At 45.4% G+C, this 24,728-nt stretch overlaps 1 protein-coding gene and 1 long non-coding RNA gene across 3 annotated transcripts in view; one reads left to right on the top strand and one right to left on the bottom strand.

Moving 5' to 3' along the window:
• LUZP1 (leucine zipper protein 1) overlaps positions 1-24,728 on the top strand; it is a 68,120-nt gene that overhangs the window by 19,786 nt on the left and 23,606 nt on the right. The window lies entirely within an intron of this gene.
• LOC308483615 lies at positions 4,152-5,474 on the bottom strand. The gene is made up of 2 exons (XR_013989733.1): positions 4,615-5,474; positions 4,152-4,346 (listed from the first exon to the last, which is right to left on the bottom strand). It is a non-coding gene; the product is annotated as an uncharacterized lncRNA (long non-coding RNA).

Here is a 24,728-nt window from a genome sequence, read left to right as displayed (position 1 = left end):
TTCAACACCCTTGCCTCTGCTTAAAAACCTCTAATGAGGGAAAGCCCATCGCTTCCTGAGCCAGTCTGTTCCACTGTCAAACAGGTCGTACTTTCAGGAAGTTCTTCCTGAGGTTCTTCCTAAATTCATTTTTTTGGACATTTGAACCTGCTGGATCAATTCTCCCTCTGGAGCAACAGAAAACAAACGTATTCCTTTGTCTATGTGACAGGCCTTCAGAGATTTGAAAATGTCAATCATATCATCTCTTGATAATCTCTACTCCAGGTTAACACACTCAGCTCCTTCAACCTTTCCTAGTAGGACTTAGGGCCACAAGCATAGCTGACATTTAGAGATGTATTATACCACTTTAACTGTCATGGCTTCCCCTTCATGAAACCTGGGAACTGTAGTTTGTTAAGGGTGTTGAGACGCGTCGGGAAACCCCAATTTTCCTCACAGAGCTACAATTCCAAAGTTCACTGGGAAGAAGGATTGATTGTTAAACCGCTCTGAGAATTGTAGCTCCGTGAGGGAAATAGGGGTCTCCTAACAATGCGGGTGGCGCTGTGGGTTAAACCACAGAGCCTAGGACTTGCTGATCAGAAGGTCCGCAGTTGGAATCCCCGCGACGGGGTGAGCTCCCATTGCTCGGTCCCTGCTCCTGCCAACCTAGCAGTTCGAAAGCACGTCAAAGTGCAAGTAGATAAATAGGTACTGCTCTGGCAGGAAGGTAAACAGCGTTTCCGTGTGCTGCTCTGGTTCGCCAGAAGCGGCTTAGTCATGCTGGCCACATGACCCGGAAGCTGTACGCTGGCTCCCTCGGCCAGTAAAGCGAGATGAGCGCCGCAACCCCAGAGTTGGCCACGACTGGACCTAATGGTCAGGGGTCCCTTTACCTTTACCTTTAACAACTTGCAGCATCCTGAAACTACAGTTCCAAGGATTCTCTGGGGGATGCCATGACTTTTAAGGTAGTATAATAATGCTTTAAATGGATGGTGGAAATGTGGCCCTGGTCTCTGGGACCCTCACCATCTTTGTTGCCTTCTACAATTCCATCCTCCTCTGCAGTTTCTTGTTGAGTCCATTTACCATTAGTCCTCAAAAGTGCATGACCTTATATTTTGCTTTTCGTTCTGTTCTTGCTCCATTCATGAGGTCACCTAACTTGTTGTGTAGGAAGCTTCCTGATCTCTTTCTGTGACAAGACCGCCTACAAACTTGGTGTCACCAGCAGATTTCAGCAAGCTACTGTTTCCCATTAATAAAATGCAAGGGTAAAATAGGTCCCATAACTGAGAACTGAAGAACCTTCCCCAGTTTCCCCAAAACAGCTCTAGTTCTGCAATTCATCCAAGAATAGTTGGGCTGTGCTATTGCTAGCAACATTTATTTTTCTCTGTGTTAAAGCCATTGAAAGCCAGAACAGCATTATTATTATTTTCGCTTTACAGAGATATTTTTCTACCTCAAATTCTGAGCCTGGAGGTCTCCAGCAAGACCCCAAATCTTGCCTCACCAGAGCCTATCCTGTCATTTTTTATACATGGCCAGTATTGCTTTTCTACCTGGAGCTGTAGCTTTCCAGGATCTCAGGCAGAGATGTATGCAAAAGTATGAAACATGCTTTTTAAAAAAGCATTCAAAAAGCAAAAGCTACTCCGCCCCCCCCCCAAAAAAAACCCCAGCCAAATGAGGACAAAGAATTCAAAGTGGCCTCCAGAAGGCAAAGGATGTTGTGTTTCTGGACTTAACCCGCACTTCCTCGTCCCCCTGCTTTCCACCAAGGAAAAGTGCTCAGGCTGAGCAAGCAGCAATTGGGGTTTTTTCTGGATTGCCATTTACTGCAATTTAGCACTAAAGAGCTGATTTTCCCTAGAAAAGGAGCAGAGCAAGAGGGAAACCACTTGGACCTGTGCTTTCCAGGCACGGGACAAGCGGAAGTGCGGACCAGCCCTCCGTTGAAAAAGACTATCTGGATGGAGGTGGGTGAACAGTGAGTTGAAAGCTTGAGCCCCCTTTGGATACCAGAGGAAGGCATGGCTGGCCAGCCGGCCGGCCCCCTGAATAGAAGCATTCCTGATATTGGGTGAGGATACCTTTATCTGCATAATCCTCCATGAATTTACATGATGTGGTCCATCCCCCACCTGGAGTTTGTCTTCTGCCTGGGCCCGAAATCCTTCAAGAGTCATTACAGTCACTCCTTTTTTTTTAACTCTTTGAGATGTATTTTTTGCAGGTCTGTGTGGCCAGCAAAGAAGTAATCACAGCTAATGCTCTCTTGTGATGTCTCTTATGTCTCCAACATGCACTCTGTGCAAATGGCACAGAACCATGCTCTTGCATGACTTTTCATTTGTTCCAGGGAGCCTGGCTTAGGAGACTTTGTGGGCTCCCTGTTTTCTAATGCGTTTCATCTCTACAGCACCCTCGTTCTGCAACACTTGATCTCCCCCTTTTCGCTTTTATTTCTTTTCACTCCTGTCTGCAGTAATGTGGGTAATATAATATTTCTGGTATTTGTTGCATAAGAGCGAAGATTGTATATAACTGAACACGTCTCGGGGCAAATGCAAAGCAGAAACTACAGAGTAGTTACACTATAAATGTGCTTCACTGGCGTGAGGGTTTTGCTTTAAAATCTACCGTTTGGTTGTGGGGAGGTGGCCAGATGTGTTCAGAATGGTCATATTGGTATGTAATGCAGGGTTTCATGTTCTTACAACAAGTAGGCTGCTATTACTACCATCCACATACAGTGGTTGGAAGTAATCCACATACAGTGGATGGACGCGGGTGGAGCTGTGGGTTAAACCACAGAGCCTTCGACTTGCCGATCAGAAGGTCGGCGGTTTGAATCCCCGTGACGGGGTGAGCTCCCGTTGCTCGGTCCCTGCTCCTGTCAACCTAGCAGCTCGAAAGCACGTCAAAGTGCAAGTAGATAAATAGGTACCACTCCGGCGGGAAGGTAAACGGTGTTTCCGTGCGCTGCTCTGGTTCGCCAGAAGCAGCTTAGTCATGCTGGCCACATGACCCGGAAGCTGTATGTCGGCTCCCTCAGCCAATAAAGCGAGATGAGCGCTGCAACCCCAGAGTTGGCTACGATTGGACCTAATGGTCAGGGGTCCCTTTACCTTTACCTTACATACAGTGGTACCTCATGTTATGGACGGGGTCCATTCTGGAGGCCCATCCATAACGTGAAATGCCCACAACTTGGAAGTGCCGCAGGTGCGCGGTGCGATTTGGCGCTTCTGCACATGTGCGAGTGGCGAAACCCGGATACAACATGAGGGATGACTGTACTGCAGGCTAGGGTTGGGGCAGATTAGCTTGCTGAAGGCCACTCAGTCAGTGATTTGAGCAGACATTAGATCCTTCATAGTTTATACCTTGGCATCTCCTGGTAGGGTTGGTTGGGTAACATTCCTGTCTGAAATCCAGGAGAGCAACTGCCAGCCATTGTAGAAAATACTCAGCTAGGTGGACCAATAACTCAGTGTAAGGCAGCTTCCTGTGTTCCTATATACTTTCTTGATTAATGGGGTGGAAAGCGGGCTAAAAATATACTGCATTTACTCAAATCGAATGCTCACATTTTTTTGGTCAAATTAGGTTGCAAAAAGTAAGGTGCACATTAGATTCGAAGGCACGTTTACATTTGTCAGCAAATACTTCCTTTTTGTTTCGAGGTTCTGAAAATTGAGGTGCACATTAGGCTCGAGTAAATACGGTAGTAAATCAAATAGTTTATTTTCTTAAAAGTGTATTTCACAAAATGCATTTGGGCCTGGACTCAGCCACTCAGAATCATCTACAAGCTGCCTTGGAATCTTCGGTCGAAAGAAATGTTTTAGAGAAAAACAGAATGCACACCAAGACATCAGTACCGGGGAGAAGCCATAATTTGTAAGAACATAAGATCAGACCAATGAACCATCTAGTTTAGTAACCTTTTCTTCACAGTGGTCAACTCAGTCTTTCCCCCTAGAAACTGAAATTCAGGTGTTTTTGTGGAGAGGTGGATGTATTTGAAATTTCAGGAGATTGAGTGGTGAGACTTTTTGCCCTAGTAAATGTGAACTCAAGCCATATGGCACCATAGTATAATAATAATAATAATAATAATAATAATAATAATAATGTGTGTGCGTGCTGGGAGATTCTCAATCACGACTATTTAATTAGATTTACCTACACTTTCATTAAAGTGAGCTACGCTTATACCCTCCTTGTAATTCTTCAGAGCTCTGTTGGTGCAATCATTGACTCCTTTGTGTTTATTTCCGGTCACTTCTTGTGTTCAGTCCTCATTCGCATGATCAGGCAGAAGTCAGCTTCATTCAGAACAGCAAATTCTATTCAGTGGAGTGAAAGAGCACTTAACTGCTGTTGCATATGGAAGTCGCCAGAGTTGAAGTCGTACTTTTGTTTATTCTAGGAAACCAAACTTGACACCACAATCGAATAAAAATTATTATTATTAACTTGGAAGTGAGAATGCTGCATCGGATGCATTTTATAGGGCTGGCATGCAGGTGTTCAGAGAATTTAGTGGGGGTTGTGGGACATTGAGCCAACTGACCTATCCCATTGTTGGTCCCCCAGTAACTCAAAGCTAGCCACCCCACTTTCCATGCTGAATGTCCCAGGTTCAGCCGCTGGCATCTGTAGCTATAAGAGGATCAGGTGAAAGAGTTTCTGCCTGTCAGAAAAGTGAATGCTGAGCTAGACAGGCCAGATAATCTGATTCAGAAGAATGCAGGGAGTGGAATGGGGTCCAACTGGTAGGCCACTCCCACAGGCCACGTTTGACCATTGGGTAGGGTTACGCACCTGTCAGTCACATGATGTCACAATGATATCAAGCAACCCATATTCCTTTGCAGTTGCTGATGATCAGCAGTGCCTGCCAATCTGTTCTTGGGGGAGCTGCATATTTCTCTGCTCCCCCAACTTGCCATTATAAATGTCATCAGGCATAGGAACTTGCAAGCCAAGTGGGGAGGCCAGTTGGGCCAGAGGTTCCTTATCACTGGATATAGGCACCTGAATATGTCCACCTTTCGCTTTCTTCATTCATGTGTGCAGTAACGGATGGGCTGGACCAGTTATGTGGAAGGCATAACATACCTTGTGTGCACCAGTTGTTAATCGCAGGGCAACACCAGGTAGCTTACATGTGATCTGAGCCTAGTCAGGAATTTCCACAAGCCAAGAAATCTCTGTGCTAAATTAAATAAAGGGATACTCCGTTTTGTCTCCACAAGATTTTCTCTCCTGTGAGGAAAATAAGGCTGAGATAGTGACTGCCACAATATCAGCTGCTGAACTTTAAAAATAAATAAATATTTAATTAAATAGAAACATAAAACAAATATAAAGCAGATTAGAAACATCAGAAACAAAAGCAGTTATCGTAGCAACAGTAAAAATACAAAAAGCAGCAGGTATCAGTTAAAATACTGGGTGGGAGATATATATATAAATATGTCAAAAACATGGCTCTCTGGGCAACCCAGTCAGGTGGCGGCATATAAATAATAGTAATTATTATTAAGAAAACCTACAGAGTGGCAGGGATATATATAGAAGTCTGGTGCCAGACTTAACAAACAGGTTCCTTTTTAACAAAATTAAAAGAAAAACAAGATAACATTTTCAGTGAATATATCCCCTCCACAGACACCTCTGTGATGATGATGGCATTAAAATATCCTGTTCTTCTTCAATAAAAGAGAAAAAGGGGAAAGGGGAGACCAAATCTGAACTTCATGGTTGAGTGGGGCTTTGAATCTGGATCTCCCTGTTTCTAGTTCAAAACTCTAACCCCTGTATCGCCTTGTTGGTTCATAAACCACTGTATGCTTGTCCATCCATTATATAGAGTGGAAGTCTTTGTCTTTTTGTGCACAAACATATCTTTTTGCTGTTGACTGCAGTTTAGGAGAAAGCAACAGGGTGCCCTGGTTCTTCCACTAAGGTCCCACCATAGTCATTTGGCCTTTGTGCCTTCCATGTTGCACATTTTGTCATTTCGTTGCTGCTTGGAAGCTGGATGGAGGATTATGTGTGCGCTTTGTGGTGTAATATATCTCAATGGATTTTAATAGGCTATATCAGGCTTATGTTGTAATGTAATCTGACACAAAATAAATCTTATAAAGTTGAGTTTTAATTATCCGCTTGGAGCTTCACCCCAGTTCCTCCCCCCCCCCAGCAGAAAACAAAAATGCATTTCTAACAGCCTTGCAAGCATGGTGGATCCATGTGAGCATTTGCTCTTAATTAGGCTTCTGCAACACAACAGCTGGTGAAGATTTGAGGCATTTGCTTGGCTGAATAGAGGTTCCTGCAAAAATCAAAGGAAGGACGCAAGCATGGATTGTCCCGGCGACTATGTGCAGTTTTAGGAGTATGTAACTCAAACGTTTCAGCTCAGCCCAAAATGTGAGCAGTGGTGCAGACACAGCTGGATCAGAGAGCATTCAGAGGTGGCGAGCTTCATGATTCAGTGGCTGAACTTGTTACTTGTGGTGCTGTTGTAGGTTTACCCCATTAGATGGGGACTTCCTGGGTTTCACGGTAGGAAGTATACGACGATATAACAAAATAGAAGTGCCTTGGCTACCCTTGTTTTACCCCAGCTCTCCAGTTAGTGGCTCTCCAGGGTTTCAGACAGTATTTCCCAGCCCAGGCTGACGATGCCAGATGACACTTTGCATGCAAAACGTGTGTGCTGCCACTGAGCTGTGGCCATTCCTGAAGGCAAGGCAGTGGCACAGTTCACATGCCATAGGAAACCATAGCAAACCGTTTCCACCAGGCTGGAGTTCACACCTCCATCAAACCCACAATCCCCAACTTAGCGTTAAGTCCGAATTGAAGTGTGTGGTTTGTTTAGCTCAAACCGCTGTTGGCAAGCCAAGAGTAAACCGTGGCTTAACACTGTGGTTTGTTTGGAGTGAAATAAACAATGATCCCCATTTTGGGCATAACTGAGTCAGGAATAGTAGCTTGTTGCTTGCGCTGGAGGAAGAGTGACATATTTGTCCATCTAGCCATATGTTGTGTACTCTGGAAGGCAGAAAGCGTTTAGCATCTCAGTGGTCTTCTGTGCATAATAAACTCCTTGCAAAGAGAAAACTAGGATGTCAGGGAGGAAGGTTATTTCCCAGGCTTTTGCCTTCTGTGCTGGGGTTTTTTATTTGTGTGCCTGTGTGTGTGTAGTATTAAAAAATGCTTTCTTCCACTTGTAGCGGCCCATTGTGTAGGGATGGGAGAGACATTCGGTTCAGTTTGCATTTAAAGTTGAACCTACCTAATTTGCACTCTCTGAAAAAATACGCAAACCAAAATGCAGCCATGCTTCAAAGTTCACACTTCTCTGACTTTTGCAGCACAGTTCTCCATCCAAGTAATGTAGACAAAAATTCACATTCTTGGGAGTGTGTATATGAATGAAGATAGCATACAAAAGCATGATTACATTACAGAAAATCGCCTTGCAAAAATGTGTATATTAGGCAAAGTAGCATTCCGAAAGTAGTAGAAGTTTTCATTAAAATGCAGGTGAATTGTCATGACGCCTTTTTTTAAAATAAATAAAAAACAACAACACTGCAAACTGATCTGGAAATGTGGAGATCTGAATCTAAGAATGGAGAAATGAGAAACTGAGAGAAGCCAGAATCGTTAGATTTATCCGTCCCTCCCTTTCTGTCGCCTTATCCTCACTTCACTCTTCTGCATTTGTGCGCCAGTCCTGAGCTTGAGCTCAGTGGGTCTTTCCCAGGAGGAACTAGAGAGAGCTAAGGCAACTTGTCTCCTGCAGAACTGCAGTGCCCTGTTTTTAATTCAGTGTATTCCTAGTGCAGTGCATGCAATATACAGTTCACAACATGCCTGCCATCCTCTAGGCCAGTGCATCATTTATGGGGGAAAGGGGGTGCTTAGTGAAATCTACAAGCCCCATGCTCTTGACCCCCTGTGGTCCCTCCATTTTTTAAAGCCAAATCTTAGCCTTCCTGTAACCTTCCAAGAACATTTCCCCTCTGGTTCTCCTCCTCCCCACCCAGTAATTTGGGTACCATTCTTGGCCCCTTGCTTTTGCTCTGCTGCCTGCCTGCTACCAGGTTGTTGTTGTTCAACTTGCTAGTTTGATTGGCATGAAAATCGGGAGTGGGTTGAAACACACCCAGAATATGACGTGGGTGCATCCTTCAGCCCTAGTTAAGCACTTTGAAGTCGTACTGAAGAAGCAGTGTGTGTCTTTTATAGCTTTCCCATTGAAATTAAGGATAATTCAAACTGGTTGGATTGTGACACCTCTACCCCCCTTTTCTTTTTTCCCCTTTTTTTTGCATTATTCAGAGCAAGTTTAAAGTTCAGCACACACAGACTTTGGGTGGGGGAGAGAATGCACCAGCCTTTGCCATTCAATTGGGGAAGGGGGCAGTTAATTTTTTTTAAAGCAGCATCAAGCTCTGCCTGCTTGACCTCTGCAGAGAACAGGATGTTCCCTGCCTTTGTCTCAAGGGAGTGACACAGGAATGTTATGACTCATTTAGACCTACAGATGGTCCTATCCCAGAGGTTTGGGGATGGAGTGATAACAATTTGCTTTCAGAGTAACCCTGTGAGGTAGGCCACTTTCCACCCTCTTTTTTTTTGCAGATTAGGAAAGCTGAGCCATTCACATCTTCATCACTCTGTGGGAGAGTTCAGAGGGAGCTTTTTTTGCTGATCACACAGCCCCTTTGCGCAAGCCAGCCAATAAACAGGGATGTCTCCCATTAACTATGGTTTCCTGTTTCATATGACCTGGGAAACTATGGTTACTCCACTTCCAAACAAGCCAGAATATCAAGACCATGGTTTTTAAGTTGATTTAGTATATTGGTTTATTCCAATAATAAGCTGGGAAATTATAGTGAATGGAAGACACACATGCAAAGGGAGGATGGGATGGGTTTTGTGTGTTTGTGGCTAGAAAACTCATGTGTTTGTCTGAATGTGGTCAGTAACTGTCACATTGTGGGATGACTTGCATTTGTGAGATACAGATAAGACGCTGCAGACAGAGAGGCCTTCCTGTCCCCATCCCACATACATACATACGTACATACTCATGCAGTATTTTGTTTAAAAAAGGGGAGTTTCGTGTATTGAGCTGTGAGTCACATCATTTGATCGGTTCATGGATGGCTCTTTTGCCTGAGAAATCCAATTTGAAGTCCAAATTGCAACAAACAGGATCTCAGCCGATGGGGGATACAGAGGAACACAAGGTACATAGGAAGCTTATCATCCATCTACCCCAGTATTGTCTGCCCTGACTGGCAGCAGCGGTCCAAGGTTCCAGGCAGGGGACATTCACAGTCCTACCTGGGGATACCTGGGGTTGAAGCTTGCACCCTTCTGCATGGAAAGCCAATGAACTGCATCCCTTGAACTGGTCTAATTTGGGAAGCAGCAAGCAAAGGCAAATGGGAAGGAGGGGTGAGGCTGTCAGTGCCTTTGCTTGGGGAGGGTGTCTGTGTTTGGGAGACAGGATTTATTTAAAAAAAATCTCTCCATGGGGATGCTTTTTGCTATGATATGGATAAACATACCACCAGAATGGAAAATGCAGGGGGAAAGAAATCCATTCTGGTGCAAGGTTTATTCACATCATTCCAGGAAGCACCAGGAGAAAATTGTTATTTTGGGGCTGATGTGTTTTATCTTGAGGATGTGTCTATAGCCTACAATCTTAAACTGCCTTGAAACCCATCTCGCTACCTGTGGTTTCTTTGACCCTAGTAATTATAGCCTTGAATAGGTGCTAAGATTTATTTAAAAGACTTCACAGAACTTGACATTCCCAGGGTTCCAGGGTTGAGAACCCGGAACACTCTGCATCTGCACCTTACATTTAAAGTAGTGTTTCACCACTTTTAACAGTCATGGCTTCCCCCCAAATATCACAGGAACTGTGGTTTGTAAAGGGTTTTGAGACATGTTAGGAGAGCCCTATTCCCATCACAAAGCACTATAATTCCCAGAGTTCCTTGAGAAGAGGGATTGGTTGTTAAATGACTCTGAGAATTATAGTTCAGTGATGGGAATAGGGGAATTCCTGACAACTCTCAGCACCTTAACAAACAGTTCCCAGGATTTTTGGGGGTGCCATGACTGTTAAAGTGATGTTATACCTACTGCTTTAACGGCTAGGAGCAAATAGGGCCATAGTTAAACCAATTCAATACTGGATTAACGTGTCTAGGTAGTCTCTAAACCAGTCCTTTGCATCCAGAGTTTTATGCTTATTTTATTGTTCCACCTTTATAAATGACTTTTTTTCTCCCAACCTACCTACCATGAACTTAAAACCACTTTTTTTCTCACAACAACCCTTTGAGGTAGATTAGGCTGCTAAAAGAAACTCAACTAAGGTCATCCAGAGAGATCTTTATAGGAATTCAACCCAGAACTCCTTGGTCATAGACCAACACTCTAGTCAGGCCGACCGGGAAGGGGGGGCGGGATATGTGACCCTCCAGATCTTGTTGGACTTCGGTTCCCATCAGCCCCAGCTGGCGTGGCCAATGATCAGGGGTGATGGGAGTTGGAGTCCAGCAACATCTGGAGAGCTTTAGATGGCAGCACAGTTCACCGGTGGCAATTCTTTCACCTTAAATTAAAAGTGGGAACTATTTTTTATTTCAGTTATTTGTGCACGGATAGCTTTAAAAACACGTTATCACAATGTTTTTATCCTTCAGTCAGTTAGGCTAAGAGGGTGGGACTGATCCACGGTCACTCCATCGAGCTTCACGGCTGAGTTGGAATTTGAACCCAAGACTCCCTCATCTGACACAGACGCGGCCACTACACCTCACTGTAGAAGGCAAACTTTCCTATGCAGTGGTACCTCGGGTTACAGACGCTGCAGGTTACAGATGCTTCAGGTTACAGGCTCCACTAACCCAGAAATAGTACCTCGGGTTAACAACTTTGCTTCAGGATGAGAACAGAAATTGTGCTCAGGCGGCACGGCGGCAGCAGGAGGCCCCATTAGCTAAAGTGGTGCTTCAGGTTAAGAACAGTTTCAGGTTAAGAACGGACCTCCGGAACGAATTAAGTACTTAACCCAAGGTACCACTGTAAATGTCAGCAGATATAAAGGCAGAGTTCCTCCCAAGCTGGCTGTGCAAGTACAGCTGTCTCCTAGCAGGCTGCAGCTGTACTGCATTCAGCAACACAGTTTAGCATTCTGGGTAGCTGGTTTTGCTGCAGTGCCGCCAGTTTGTTGTGTCCTACACCAGGGTCTGCCCTTGTTGTTTTGTTGTTGTTTATTTCCCTTTTAGTCATCAGTAGTATTAAAAACTTTTAATTTACTCCGTCTGTGATTTGCTGGGGTTGGGGGACGGGGAGAGAGGGAGGGAGAAAGACTTTCTCAGCAGAGGTGATTGCAGACACTGGGAATGCAAGCAAGTCACCTGATTCCATTGCAGTACTTTTCAGCTGCTCGCTGATGTCTTGCCAGCCCATCCCCTTTCTCATGGAAGTGTGCAAAGCAACCTGGAAGGTGTGTGTGTGGTGTGTGTGTTTGTGCACGCGCATAGCTGATGAATTTTCTTTGTGAACTTGTTGTTACATGTGGTAATCCTTAGCAAAACATACCAGAGGAGAAAGGAGAGCTGGAAAGTCAGTGATATTTCATTGTTGCCTTTCCCCCCGCCTCCTGGCAGGGGGAAAAATCATTCTGCTTTGGTTTGTGAAAGTATTCTGTTCATTCACTTTCAAGGTATTCCTTGGTATGGGCCAAATAATTCCCACCCCCGTGCACACACTTCTCAACCGCAGAATCCATTGAACATGCAAGCATTTTGTCTTAACTTTTAGCCAACTCTGGCAGCTCATGGGATGACAGCACAAAGAGATCCTGGCTGCTCTTTTTCATGCCCTGGTAACCTCAAGGCTAGGCTACTGCAATGTATTGTGCATGGGGCTGGCCACCTTTGATGACTTCCCAGAAGGTAAAGGCACCCCTGACCATTAGGTCCAGTCATGACCGACTCTGGGGTTGCGGCGCTCATCTCGCTTTATTGGCCGAGGGAGCCGGTGTACAGTTTCCGGGTCATGTGGCCAGCATGACTAAGCCGCTTCTGGCGAAACCAAAGCAGTGCACAGAAACACCGTTTACCTTCCCGCAGGGACCGAGCTACGGGAGCTCACCCCGTCGCGGGGATTTGAACCGCCGACCTTCTGAACAGCAAGTCCTAGGCTGTGTGGTTTAACCCACAGCGAAACCTGTTCGTAAAAAATGCAACTACTATGCTATTTACAGGGAGCAATTTATCTTACCAGGTCTTAAGCAATTATACGGGCTATTTACTGTTCTGAGAATAATTCAAAATGCTGGTGCTTACTTAAAAAGCCTTAAGTGGCTTGCTGACCCTGGGTGTCTAAGGGGTTGCCTTCTATTGCTACATGGTTCTGCCCAACCACTACCTTTATCATTTGAGGTTCTCTTCCAGAACCCGCCACCTCCTAAAGTTAGATGAGTTGCGGCCAGAGATGGCCTTCTGTGACATGGCACTCATTTTATGTAATGCCTTCTGTCGTGAGGTTTGCCTTACTTGGTTCCAATCATGATGTCTTTCTAGCCCCAGGCAAAGACACATTTTATTTCCCCAGGCATTGCAGCACCTAGTGTGAGCTGCTGGCTGGTAGTCTAATCTGCTTTGCTGAATTTTAGTTGCTATTCTGTTTTGTATTTGGCAATAACTGTTGTAGACTGCCCTGACGTTTCTGGTTGGAGGTGTCCTTAACATCTTTTGAACAAAGCAAAGCTTAAATTTTGGGCAAATTCTGGCCAAAGTAAGTTTTCTTGAAATTCGCAAATAGCCCATACAAATGGCAACCCACCATTTAGGATTACAGGCAGTGTCCTGTCTTGTTCAGCCAGACCTGACTTTTGGGTGGCATCACTTGTGCATTCAACCAGGAACAGGAGAGTGGCTTCCGCCCACCCGTATATTGGCGTAATAACCACAGCTTGAGTTGTTGGTAATTAAGGAGTGATTCATACATAAGTGTACATCAGTTAATGGCTCATCCACTTGATGACTCGCAGCCACAGATGTGAACCGCCCCCGTTGAAAAGCATTGTGCTCGAAGTGAAGTTGTGCTTAATCTAGAATGGCTATTGCGCACATATACATCATCACTTGACCTTGTGCACAAGTGAATTGCCCCTCCCCCCCAATAAATTGCCGAATTTTGTTAGAAAATTGGTGGATTTGAGAAAAAGGCTTCAGCTTTATCTTACAAGACCATCATCTACATACTGGATGTGACTGGTTAGGATTAAGTCGTGTGTATAAATAAATCTAATCATGCTAGTAGACTTGCTTAAAATTTATGTAGTGAGGCTTTACTGATTGGAATATGTGTGACTGCCATATAGTGTTTATTTACTTTCTAGACTGATGTTCTGACTTAATTCTTAGCTTGCTCTGTATTTTGTTTCAATATTTGGATTCTGGATTTTTATTGACATCATGTATTTTCATTTTATTTGTATTCTAGTCTTGATTTTCCATTTTTGTTATTTTGTGAGCCGCTCAGAGACTTTTAAAAATATTATACAGTCTGCAAATTGGATGGCTAGATGAATGAATGAATGAATGAATGAATAACTAATGTCTTTCTGCCACAAAAATCAAGGCATTGTACAATATAAAATGATCTCTTTACAATACAAGGGACATGACATGAAAGGGAAAAGGACTTGGAAGGGAAGAGGCAAAATAAACAAATGTAGGTTCCCAAAACATTCATCCTGCTATATAATGAAGTGACATGACGACCTGTGGAATGGCTGCTGATGAAGACAGTTATGGGAGCGAAGGAGACAAATATCACGTGGACCCAGGAAGGCTTGTGCAGAGGGCCCCAGTATCTCACATGGTCGAAGATGAAGGCAAGTTCTGGGAGGGGAGGAGCTACCTGGCAATTGGTCTTCGCCAGGCTTGAGGGAAGGGGCTGTACTGTCTCGCCTGTCCCTCTGATTTTTTTTGGGAACCCCTGATGCCATTAGGTGGGCCTGAGAAGGAAATCAGAGATTAATCATTTCATCTGGAGGAGAATAGCAGGCTTCTGACAGATATGAAATAAAGCTGAAGCCAAACTCTTCCATCCCACTGAAGACCCGAACGTTCCTCATTTCAGGAAGAGCAATTTGCTTTGTAGACGTATTTTGCCTCCAGCCAGAAACCATAGACTGCGTGTCCCTGCAGAAAACAAGAGGACTTCTTTTCTGATGAGTCAGCAGGGGGCATTATCTGGTTGCAGATAGCTTGCTTGAACTTGCCTTCTGCTACTAGGGGTGGGGGGATTTTGTTTGTTTTCTGGACCCTTGGCGAGTTGTCTGAAGGCTATATCTGATGCTTGTTGGGGGAAAGACTGTTTTTGTCGCTTATCGTACAACAGGGGCAATAATAATTCATTTTCTCTCCCTCTTGCCCCTTTAAAACAAATCACGGTCTTGCCTTCCTGGAGATTGTTCTTGGCCAAGATGTGAAATGGCAGGTGTTTAGCTTGGTCACAAGTATCTTTGACAACGCAGCACAAGCCGTGGGGCAGGGTTGGGGCATCTCAGACCCTGGAGTGCAAAAGTGGCCCTCTGGGCTTCATTACCTGGCCCTCTGAACCCTTCACAGGCCGTGCCACTCTCTGGCCCTGCTTCACACCCCAGTTGTTTATGCCTGGTCTTTGAATGCTTCAGGCTTGTCTGGATGGAGGCCAGAGTGTGTGTGTAGAAACTGGTTTACCTGTAGAAAGGCAAAATTTGCATGCATGGTTCTGCCCAATTCTGCCTCTGGCCCCACCCAGCACTGGCATGTGGCCCACGGAAGCTTGTCCTGGAGGGAATGAGGGCTGGAAAAGTTTCCCCACTCCTGCTCTAGGGTGATCTGAAGATGTAAACACGGAGCAGAATTAATTCTGATTTTGATGGCTGGTAGGTATAAGCCTTTTTGTTGTTGTTGCCCTTGTATTTTTTACAGCTTTCATTTTTCCCCAAGCTCTCAAAGCTCAGGACTAATGTAACAGGATGGATGTAATTAGATTTTTGCAAGTGGTAGGCTCCAAGGACAAAGCTAAAGGGCTTTGATCAAATATTATTTTTAGCCAAATAGGTCCCCTTCTTTGATTCGGCCCAGAGCAATGTGAGCTATATAATTGGTGTAAGTAAATTTGGAGTGTGTACCTAGATAACTTGAGCAGTAGTAGGACTTCTGTGGAGGGACAAAACTCCTTGTGGGCTTTTCCTCATGGGAACCAACTCTTGGGGATGCTTGAGCACTAGGTTTTTTGCATTGAGAGGGGTGGGAAAGTTTGGATCAGATGGCCCATGAATCTTTCTCCATTGTTGTGATTCTATTATCTCGAGGACTGAGCTCAAGAGAAACAAACTACAGTGGTACCTCTAGTTAAGAACTTAATTCGTTCCGGAGGTCCGTTCTTAACCTGAAACTGTTCTTAACCTGAGGTACCACTTTAGCTAACGGGGCCTCCCGCTGCTGCTACATTGCCGCGGCGGAATTTCTGTTCTCATCCTGAAGCAAAGTTCTTAACTTGAGGTACTATTTCTGGGTTAGCGGAGTCTGTAACCTGAAGCGTCTGTAACCCGAGGTACCACTGTAGTTGTATCAGTTTGTAGAAAGAAGTTGTCTCTGAGCAGCTGGGGTCATCACATCCAACCTCTCCACAAGCAGTTTTTCTACTTAGAAAAAAAGCTGGTATTTTTTATATATAAAAAAATCAAAACAAGGTGCATGATTGCAAAAACATAAAAACAAAATCTAAACTGCATTTTTAGCTGGCTTTGGTGGCAAGTATGTTTCATGTTTGCAGTAATAAGGTAAATTAATATGAGACTGCTTTTAAGGAGAACCCCACTTCCCAAAACAAAACACAACCCTGGACTAACCTCTGTTTCTATGGATTGCAAATATTGCATGCGCCGTGATTTTCAGCTTCCATTAGCAAAGACATGATGACTTTGGAAATCATCAGAAAACTTCTGAATATCTGTCTCTGCAGGCAGTTTCACTGGTTCTGCTGGATGATGGGTGATGATAGGCTTCCAACTCACTTGTAGTTATTTATTATATTTATAGTCATCCCAGATGCTCAGGGCTGTAGACATTGTTCTTCCTTAGTTTATCCTTGCAACAACCTGTGAAGCAGATGAGGCTGAGAGATGGGTGACTTTCTCAAGTATATTTGTGAGTTTTGTGGCTGCGAGGAGATTTGTATTTGGGCTACTCCAACATGCTAACCCAGGAATGGAGAATTTGTGGCTCTCCAGGTGTTACTGGACTCCAGTTCCCATCAGCCGCAGCTAGCATAGCCAGTGGTCAGGGATGATGGATGCTGTAGTCAAACATCATTTGGAGGTTCAGGTAGGTAGCCATGTTGGTCTGACGCAGTCGAAATAAATAAAAAAATTGTCCAATAGCACCTTAGAGACCAACTAAGTTTGTTCTGGGTATAAGCTTTCATGTGCATGTATCCGAAGAAGTGTGCATGCACAAGAAAGCCTATGCCCAGAACAAACTTAGTTGGTTTCTAAGGTGCTACGGGACAATTTTTTTATTTTATTTATCTTTTGGAAGGCCATAGTTTCCCTGTCCCTGCTCTGCCCTCAATGCCAAGTTGAGGATGCAAGTGCTTTCTTCTCTTATCTTGATTTCTGCTCTCTCACCTTGAAGCCCCTACAGCAGGCATGTCCAAAGTCCATTTTGGGAGCCTAATCCAGCCCACTGGCCAGTTTATTCTGGCCCCTGTGGCAGTTTATTTCTTGGGGTAAAATCCTAAAAGAAGGTCAATAACTTCAATCCTAAAAAGAAGCTCAACAACTTCGGGGTTAAATCCTAAGAAAAGCTCATACCCCTGCCCTACAGCTTGTGCTGAGAAGGGCCACAGAGAGGGAGACAAGAATGCACTTCTTGTGATGTTCTGCCAGTTCTGGATATTTCAGTGATGGTTACCGGGTACAGACCTACACCAAGCTACGGGAATCTGTCACTCTCCAGATGGTTTCTGTAGCACCCTTCAACCCTCACTGTTGGCCATGCCGGCAGCTGGGCTGAGAGAAGTTGGAGTCCAACAACAATCTAGAAGGTTACAGACTCATCATTTCTGGCCTAGGGCAGTAGCAACGTCAACAACAATGACATGTTAGACAGAGTGAATGGTAAGACAGGAACAACAGGCCCACGCTCCTGCTCTCAACAACTGCCTTCCATTCCGATTAGTCAGAGTTTTATAAACCTAGATAAAGTAGGCCGTGGATTTCTAAACTAGTAGGTGTCACGGGGTTATTAGAGCCATTCCCATCTCTCACTCTCCACCTGATTTTGGGAGTTATGTTCTTACCCTGCCCTTCCTCCCACAAACTGAAGGCAGAGGACGTGGGTGATCTCATTCTGTTTTTCCCTCTCACAGCAGCCCTCTGGACTGAGAGATGATTAGGTGGTCAAGGGCCATGCAGTGAGCTTCATGTGAGGATTTGCAGGGCTGGCCCAAGTCATTTTGTTGCCTGGGGAGGACAAGATGGGGCTCCTCCCTCTCCCAGAAATCGACTGGCCTGGCCATTGAATCTTAATTCAACACTGGTGCACTGCAGCACCAGCCACCCACATGTAAGGGCAGTAGACTATCACAGGCTCAGGGCAGGCCATAGGACACACAGAGTTCTGTTCTCCCAAGACCTTGTCACTGCTTTTTCACCACAAATGCAGATCTAGGCCCTAGACGCAGAGCTTCTGGGGTGCCACAGCAGGAAGCACAGCTACGGCATCCAATGGAAGGTGGGTCGCGGACGGGATTTTGCCATTGCACAAGGTGGAATATGAGATGCCCTGGCCCACCACTGTTCACCGCTCTGCTTGGTGCCGATTCAAATAAAAGCAGCATGCAACGCATGCATCTATCAAAATAATGAATGGAGAAACTTTGGGCATTCGTTGCCTTGGCTAAATCGACTCATTATCTTAGATACAGAGAACAAAAACAAAGGTACAAAAGCTTTGTGGTAAGATGGATTTTAAAAAGAGAAGTACAGCGGTACCTTGGGTTACAGATGCTTCAGGTTACAGACTCCGCTAACCCAGAAATAGTGCTTCAGGTTAAGAACTTTGCTTCAGGATGAGAACAGAAATCACATCGTGGCAATGGGAGGCCCCATTAGCTAAAGTGATACCTCAGGTTAAGAACAATTTCAGGTTAAGAACAGACCTCCAGAACGAATTAAGTTCTTAACCGGAGGTACCCTGTACAGCAAAAAATATATACGGATGTGGACAAATGTAAAGTATCAGTTTATAATGCATTAAGAACTGAAATCCATAGCTTTGTTATGAGTTGGCAGTTAACATGTCTTCACCAGGGCAACACTTTCCCTTTGTATTTCATAGTATGGCTTATAATATTTGCAATTAATTATAGTTATTGATAAAACCGTAATGTGCTAAGGACATTTACCAGTTAAAAAATAATTTTAACACATAACATTCAATTACGTAATGTTTCCTTTTCAGTGGAATAATTAAATGTGTTTTCAGTATGGTAGATAAAAAAAAGCTACATATTGGGTACTTAGTGAGGGTGCCATTACAACCTTCTGATGTGTCCTGTGAATAAAGCACATTCAGCCACTGCCTGCTGCCTGCAAGGAAGGCTAAAAGTGGAGCTGTGATACCTTAGGTTTGTCTTTTCTGTTTTGTATAACAGGTTCCTGGCTGGGGTCTTGAGTTGTGAGCACTTTGAATGTTCTGAATCCCAGCAGGTCTTAAAGAAACAAAACCTAAGAGCTGTGTGTTTTGAGGTTGTTGACGTTTGCTCCAGATACTAAATTCCATGCATCTGTTGGGTTAGTTCACACAGGCAACCCAAAAGTAGGCAGAAGCGAACGAAAGACCCTGTTGTTCCACTGGCAACGCTTTCACACGTGATTTGCATTTCTGCCCGTGTGGAACCTTGTGGGTCTGTGTCCCCTGCAGCCATCTAGCCCTGAGCAACATGTAGACAGGAATTCTGCATCTTCTAAAGCTGTGTCGCAAGGGCCTGGCATTGTTTTCGCAGTAGGAATTCGAATGCCACAAGGAAGTACAAGAACAATAAGCAGAGTGTGTGAGGCTGGGACCCAAGCGACCAAGTTCCGGAGCATAGCAGTAAAGTGTCAAGGATCCAGCAGTTTACTCACCCTGCCATAGCACATAATTTTAGGTCCTCCGCCTAACGAAAATGCAGTCCCAGTGAAATCGCGCGAGGGCATTTAGCTAGCGAGGTGCCTGGCTGTGACTCAGTTTCTGGCTGAAATGGGTGGGGTATCTGTCATTTCTGATTAACTCGACGACAGGGCTTCCTGACATGCAAATCATAACTTGACTTGCCTGTCCCCTTGGCCTGTCCTTCACTCCCAAAGGCAACCAGTTGCTGAATGGAACAAGGAGAAGGGTTCAAGTTGGGCTAAGAAGAGAAGAGAGAGGCCTGCAGTCTTGTTGCTCGTCAACAGCTGCATGTGAGAAGCCCCTAAGACAGGAATGGGGAACCAGTGGCTCTCCAGATGTTGCTGGATTCCAGCTCTCGTCAGCCCCAACCAAGGATCACAGAGTGATGGGAGTTAAAGTCCAACCACGTCCTGAGGACCACAGGTTCCCCATCCCTGTCCTAAAAGAATTCCAAGACTTACAGCAGGCTCTTGATCAACGTCAAACACATAAACTGCATTTCGATATTATAACTGCTTTAGAATGTGTTTTCCCCCACCCCCCAAAAATTGTGGATCTGTTTGCCTCCCTTGGCTCATTCGGTAGGAAGGGTAGGATATATATTGATGATGAATATATAGGGTGCTTTGATGCAGGTGATGGGAGCTGTGGCCTTGATTCAATGTACAGCCAAAGAGTGGCTTTTGCAGTACAGCAAACAAGAGAGCTGGCATTTGCAGTTACGGCACTCAGACCTTGGATCGGCTTGTTTTGAGAAGTTCATCTGGGGCCAGGATTTCTACCCACTCTTTCTGCAGCAAAACACAATTGAAGCAGCTGGTGCAGATATTAAAAGAACAAAAAATGCAAGCAGTCACATATAAATAGCAGCAGTTGAAGTAGACATAAAAGAGGCCGAATTAGTAAAATGCATGTGCTGGCTTTAAAAATCTTTGAATTGACTTAGTGGTTGTTGTTGTGAACCGCGTTGGATGCATTTCATTGCAGAAAGGTGGATTAGACATTCTTGCAATAAATAATAAGAATAGGCACTGTAAGCAGTAGTATCCGAGAAATTATAGTGGTCCCCCCATATACCAGGGGCAGAAAACCTGAGTCGCCTGCCATCCCGGTGTTGTTTTACAACTCCCATAATTTCTTGCCATTGGTCACTCCGGTTAGGGCTGATGGGAAGGCCACAGCTTCCCCATCCCAGCAATGTGTTAATAGTGACTTTTCCCGCCAAGTCTGGATCCTTATGTAGCCAAAACAGCACTATCTTACAGAAGAAAGTAGGCATTAGTATGCTGTGGGGGGAACTCCAAGCTTTGCGGAAGCACAACAAACTTTAGAGGGGAGAAAGATAAAGGGCCAAAGGGCCCTCTCAAACAGCCTGCAGAGGGGCTGAGCATGCAAATTGGGCCTGGAGGACAGGAAAGACTCATGCTTAATATTGTGAGATCACTACAATTACAAACCGGGGCATTTCCCTTTTCTGAAAGTATATTTTGGGTTTAGGGGAAATGTAAGGTGACAATAGGCCTTTAGGCTGCAGCCAGTGAATGAAGGTTGCCAATGGAGCTCAGTCCAAAGTGATGATAATATGTGAACAAATCAAAGTTCAGATTTGAGAAACCTCAAATGGCCAGCGTCTTCCTTCCTCGTCTTTCAAAGCTGGTGCATTAACTACTTAGGATCTATCACAGAGACAAACGCTATTTGTCGAATGTCCTGCTTTCTCTGAAGACAAAAAACCCTGACACTTGCTAACAGGGCTTCTTGCTAACAGGGCTTCTTGCTAACAGCCCATGTTTTTGTCAAAAGGCTGCAATCCTATGCATGCTTATTTGGGAATGAGCCCCAACAGATGAAGTATAACCTCCTTTTCAGTCAGCAAGCCTAGGAGCCCGCTGTAAGTGTTTCTTCTGTGCAGTTGGGATCACACAGAGCAAAAACTGAAGTTGAATTAGACCAGAAGTAGGGAACCTCAGGCCTAGGGGCCAAATGTGGCCCCCAAGCTTCTCTATCTGGCCCCCAGGACCTTCCTCAGACCACACCCCTTCTCCTCAGGCCAGCTTCCTCACAAGCCCTGCTTCACACCCTCTTTGAGTGTTTTTGCCTGGCTGGAATATGTCCTTGAACTCTGATCGTACCTCTTGCTTGCCTTAATGGTGGATAGAGAGGGATGCAGGAATATGTGTAGAAACAGGCCTACAATGCAAGAGTAAAATGCACATTTGCTGCTGTGTTCAACTTTAAGCATTGGCATGTGGCCCCCGGAAAGTTTCCCAGAAGGAAATGTGGCCCTTGAGCTGAGGCAGGTTCCTCACTACCACCTGTTTCAGGGGTGGACTACTAGTGGGGAGACCTCACCTCAAATCCCAGCTCTGCCATAAAGCTCTGCCATGAAGGGGGAACACTGCTTCAACCTAGTCACCGTGCAAACACAAAAAGTACAGAACAACATCCATCAAGGCCAGACCATAGTACACCGGCCTGCGCCTGACTCGGCTTCTAGGCTAAGTCAGGGCTGTCTCAGGTTCCAGGCTGGACCGGTGACGGAATAATTTATTGCTTGCTGAAGTGCCCCGAGATGTGAAGATGGACCCTGATTCATTTGATGGCATTACTAAGGGATTAGTGACCAGGGGTCAGCAAACTTTTTCAGCAGGGGGCCGGTCCACTGTCCCTCAGCCCTTGTGGGGGGCCGGACTATATTTTTTGGGGAAAAAGTGAACGAATTCCTATGCCCCACAAATAACCCAGAGATGCATTTTAAATAAAAGGACACATTCTACTCATGTAAAAACACACTGATTCCTGGACTGTCTGCGGGCCGGATTTAGAAGGTGATTGGGCTGGATCCGGCCCCCAGGCCCTAGTTTGCCTACCCATGGATTAGTCCAATTCGTGGAGTAGAATTGGTTTGTCAACAGCTGTTAGATCGCTTAATGGAACTTCCATGTTGAATTGCTGTCAACATCTGAATACTAGGGGGCAGGGAGGACAGCATGGGAGAGTTTTTGAAAAAGATTAAAGGTAAAGGGACCTCTGACCATTAGGTCCAGTCGTGGCCGACTCTGGGATTGCGGCGCTCATCTCGCTTTATTGGCCGAGGGAGCCGGCGTACAGCTTCCGAGTCATGTGGCCAGCATGACTAAGCCGCTTCTGGCGAACCAGAGCAGCGCACGGAAACGCCGTTTACCTTCCCGCTGGAGCAGTACCTATTTATCTACTTGCACTTCGACGAGCTTTTGAACTGCTAGGTTGGCAGGAGCAGGGACCGAGCAACAGGAGCTCACCCCGTCGCGGGGATTCGAACCGCCGTCCTTCTGATCGGCAAGTCCTAGGCTCTGTGGTTTAACCCACAGCGCCACTCTAAAGCAAACATAAATGTTTTGTCTCTGTGTCCTGTTTGTGGTTTGCCATGTTGGAAATGCATGGCTCGGCTAGATGAGCCCTGAATCTGACCCAGCAGGTGCTCTTTTTGCCCTGGCACCTTTCTAAAGCTGCTTGGGCTCATCTTTTTAAGTCATTGGCAACCTCCTCTGTCACTTCTGCTGCTACGAGCTCCCAAAGCTTGCACTTGGCACACAAAGAGGAGCTGGCTCTGTATTTAGAGGTCATCTTGGGTTATCTCCCTCACTCCTCTTCAACCATTGCCAGCCATTCTGAGCACTGTGCACGCTCACAGTTTTTGGCCACTCAGATTGTTTTGGTCTTGGTAAACCCCCTTCTCCTTGGTTATATTGTAGTTCAGTGGTAGAGAGTCTGCCTGGTATTAGAAGGTCCCCGGTTCAAGCCCAGGGAGAGCAGGGGAAAAGCTGCTGCCTCAAACTGGGCAGAGTTGCTGCCAGTTAGTGTAGACAGTACTGAGCTAGATGGACCAATGAGTCAGCACAAGGCAGTTCACTGCTTTGGAAACTGGTTTGGCTCACTTGGTTTTAATGTGTACGGAGCCGTTAACCTCTCTTTCCTGGTGTGCTTGCTCTCTGCTCGTGTTAGATACAGTGGTACCTCGGGTTAAGTACTTAATTCGTTCCGGAGGTCCGTACTTAACCTGAAACTGTTCTTAACCTGAAGCACCACTTTAGCTAATGGGGCCTCCTGCTGCTGCCGCCCCGCCGGAGCACGATTTCTGTTCCCATCCTGAAGCAAAGTTCTTAACCTGAGGTACTGTTTCTGGGTTAGCAGAGTCTGTAACCTGAAGCGTATGTAACCTGAAGCATATGTAACCCGAGGTAACTGTAGCCTGCACTGCATGGGCGATTTTATGGGGCGTGAGACAAGACAATAGCTATGCTTGCGACACAGGTTGGACTAAATAGCCCTTAAAGTCCTTTGAACTCTTTTGCCTTCTAATGAAGATTGAAGAGGTTATCGCAGGGAAGCTGGTTTTGTAAACAAGTTCCTAGTCCTCGTGTGTGTGTGTGTGTGTGTGTGTGTGTGTGTTTACAAGAAATATATTTAGCAATGGGAGGAATGTGCTAAGAGGAGATGACATTGTGAAACATCCCAGTCAATTTCGTTTGATTGGATGCATATCTCTTGGCTATTTCCATTGACGGGAAAGTACCTTCTCTTTTTAAATGTCCGGCTTACCTTGACATGCCTAACCAAAATTCTTCCTGCAGCAAGTCATGTTGGCTGCAGCTATGTGCATATAGCTGAAAAAAACTTGTGTGTGTGATTATTCCTCCCTCACCCCTTAGAAGGGCATCAGATCAGCAGAAAAACTTAACATTTCGTGGAGCATCTGTAAACGGCTGCAATTAAGCCTATGTTTTCAGGAGCTGCACCTAAGTGGCTAAATTTTCCTGGTGTTATCAGGATAAGAGAGAAAGGTAAAGGGACCCCTGACCATTAGGTCCAGTCGTGACCGACTCTGGGGTTGCGGCGCTCATCTCGCTTTATTGGCCGAGGGAGCCAGCGTACAGCTTCCAGGTCATGTGGCCAGCATGACTAAGCCGCTTCTGGCGAACCAGAGCATTGCGTGGAAACGCCGTTTACCTTCCCGCTGGAGAAGTACCTATTTATCTACTTGCACTTTGACTGTGCTTTTGAACTGCTAGGTTGGCAGGAGCTGGGACCAAGCAACGGGAGCTCAACCTGTCGCAGGGATTTGAACTGCTGACCTTCTGATTGGCAAGCCCTAGGCTCTGTGGTTTAACCCGCAGGACCACCCGTGTCCCTTGATTAGCGGTGCATGCAAGACTCCTTAGGCCAGTGTTGGCCAAACGTGGCCCTCCAGTGTTTTGGGACTACAATTCCCATCATGCCTGACCACTGGTCCTGTTAGCTAGGGATGATGGGAGTTGTAGTCCAAAAACAGCTTGAGGGCCAAGTTTGGCCAACACTGCCTTAGGCACAAGCTGACAGTCAGAACCAGGGAAGCAATGTAAGGCTTCTCACGCACTGACAATGAGCTGATCTTCAACATTTGAGAAGACCTGCTGTGCAAAGGGCTTTGCA

Source organism: Podarcis pityusensis (assembly GCF_964106645.2).
Source record: "Podarcis pityusensis genome assembly, chromosome: 8".
Taxonomy (NCBI): Eukaryota; Metazoa; Chordata; class Lepidosauria; order Squamata; family Lacertidae; genus Podarcis; species Podarcis pityusensis.
The sequence above is the reverse complement of the archived record's forward strand: the minus strand, read 5'-3'. Positions and strand labels throughout refer to the sequence as shown.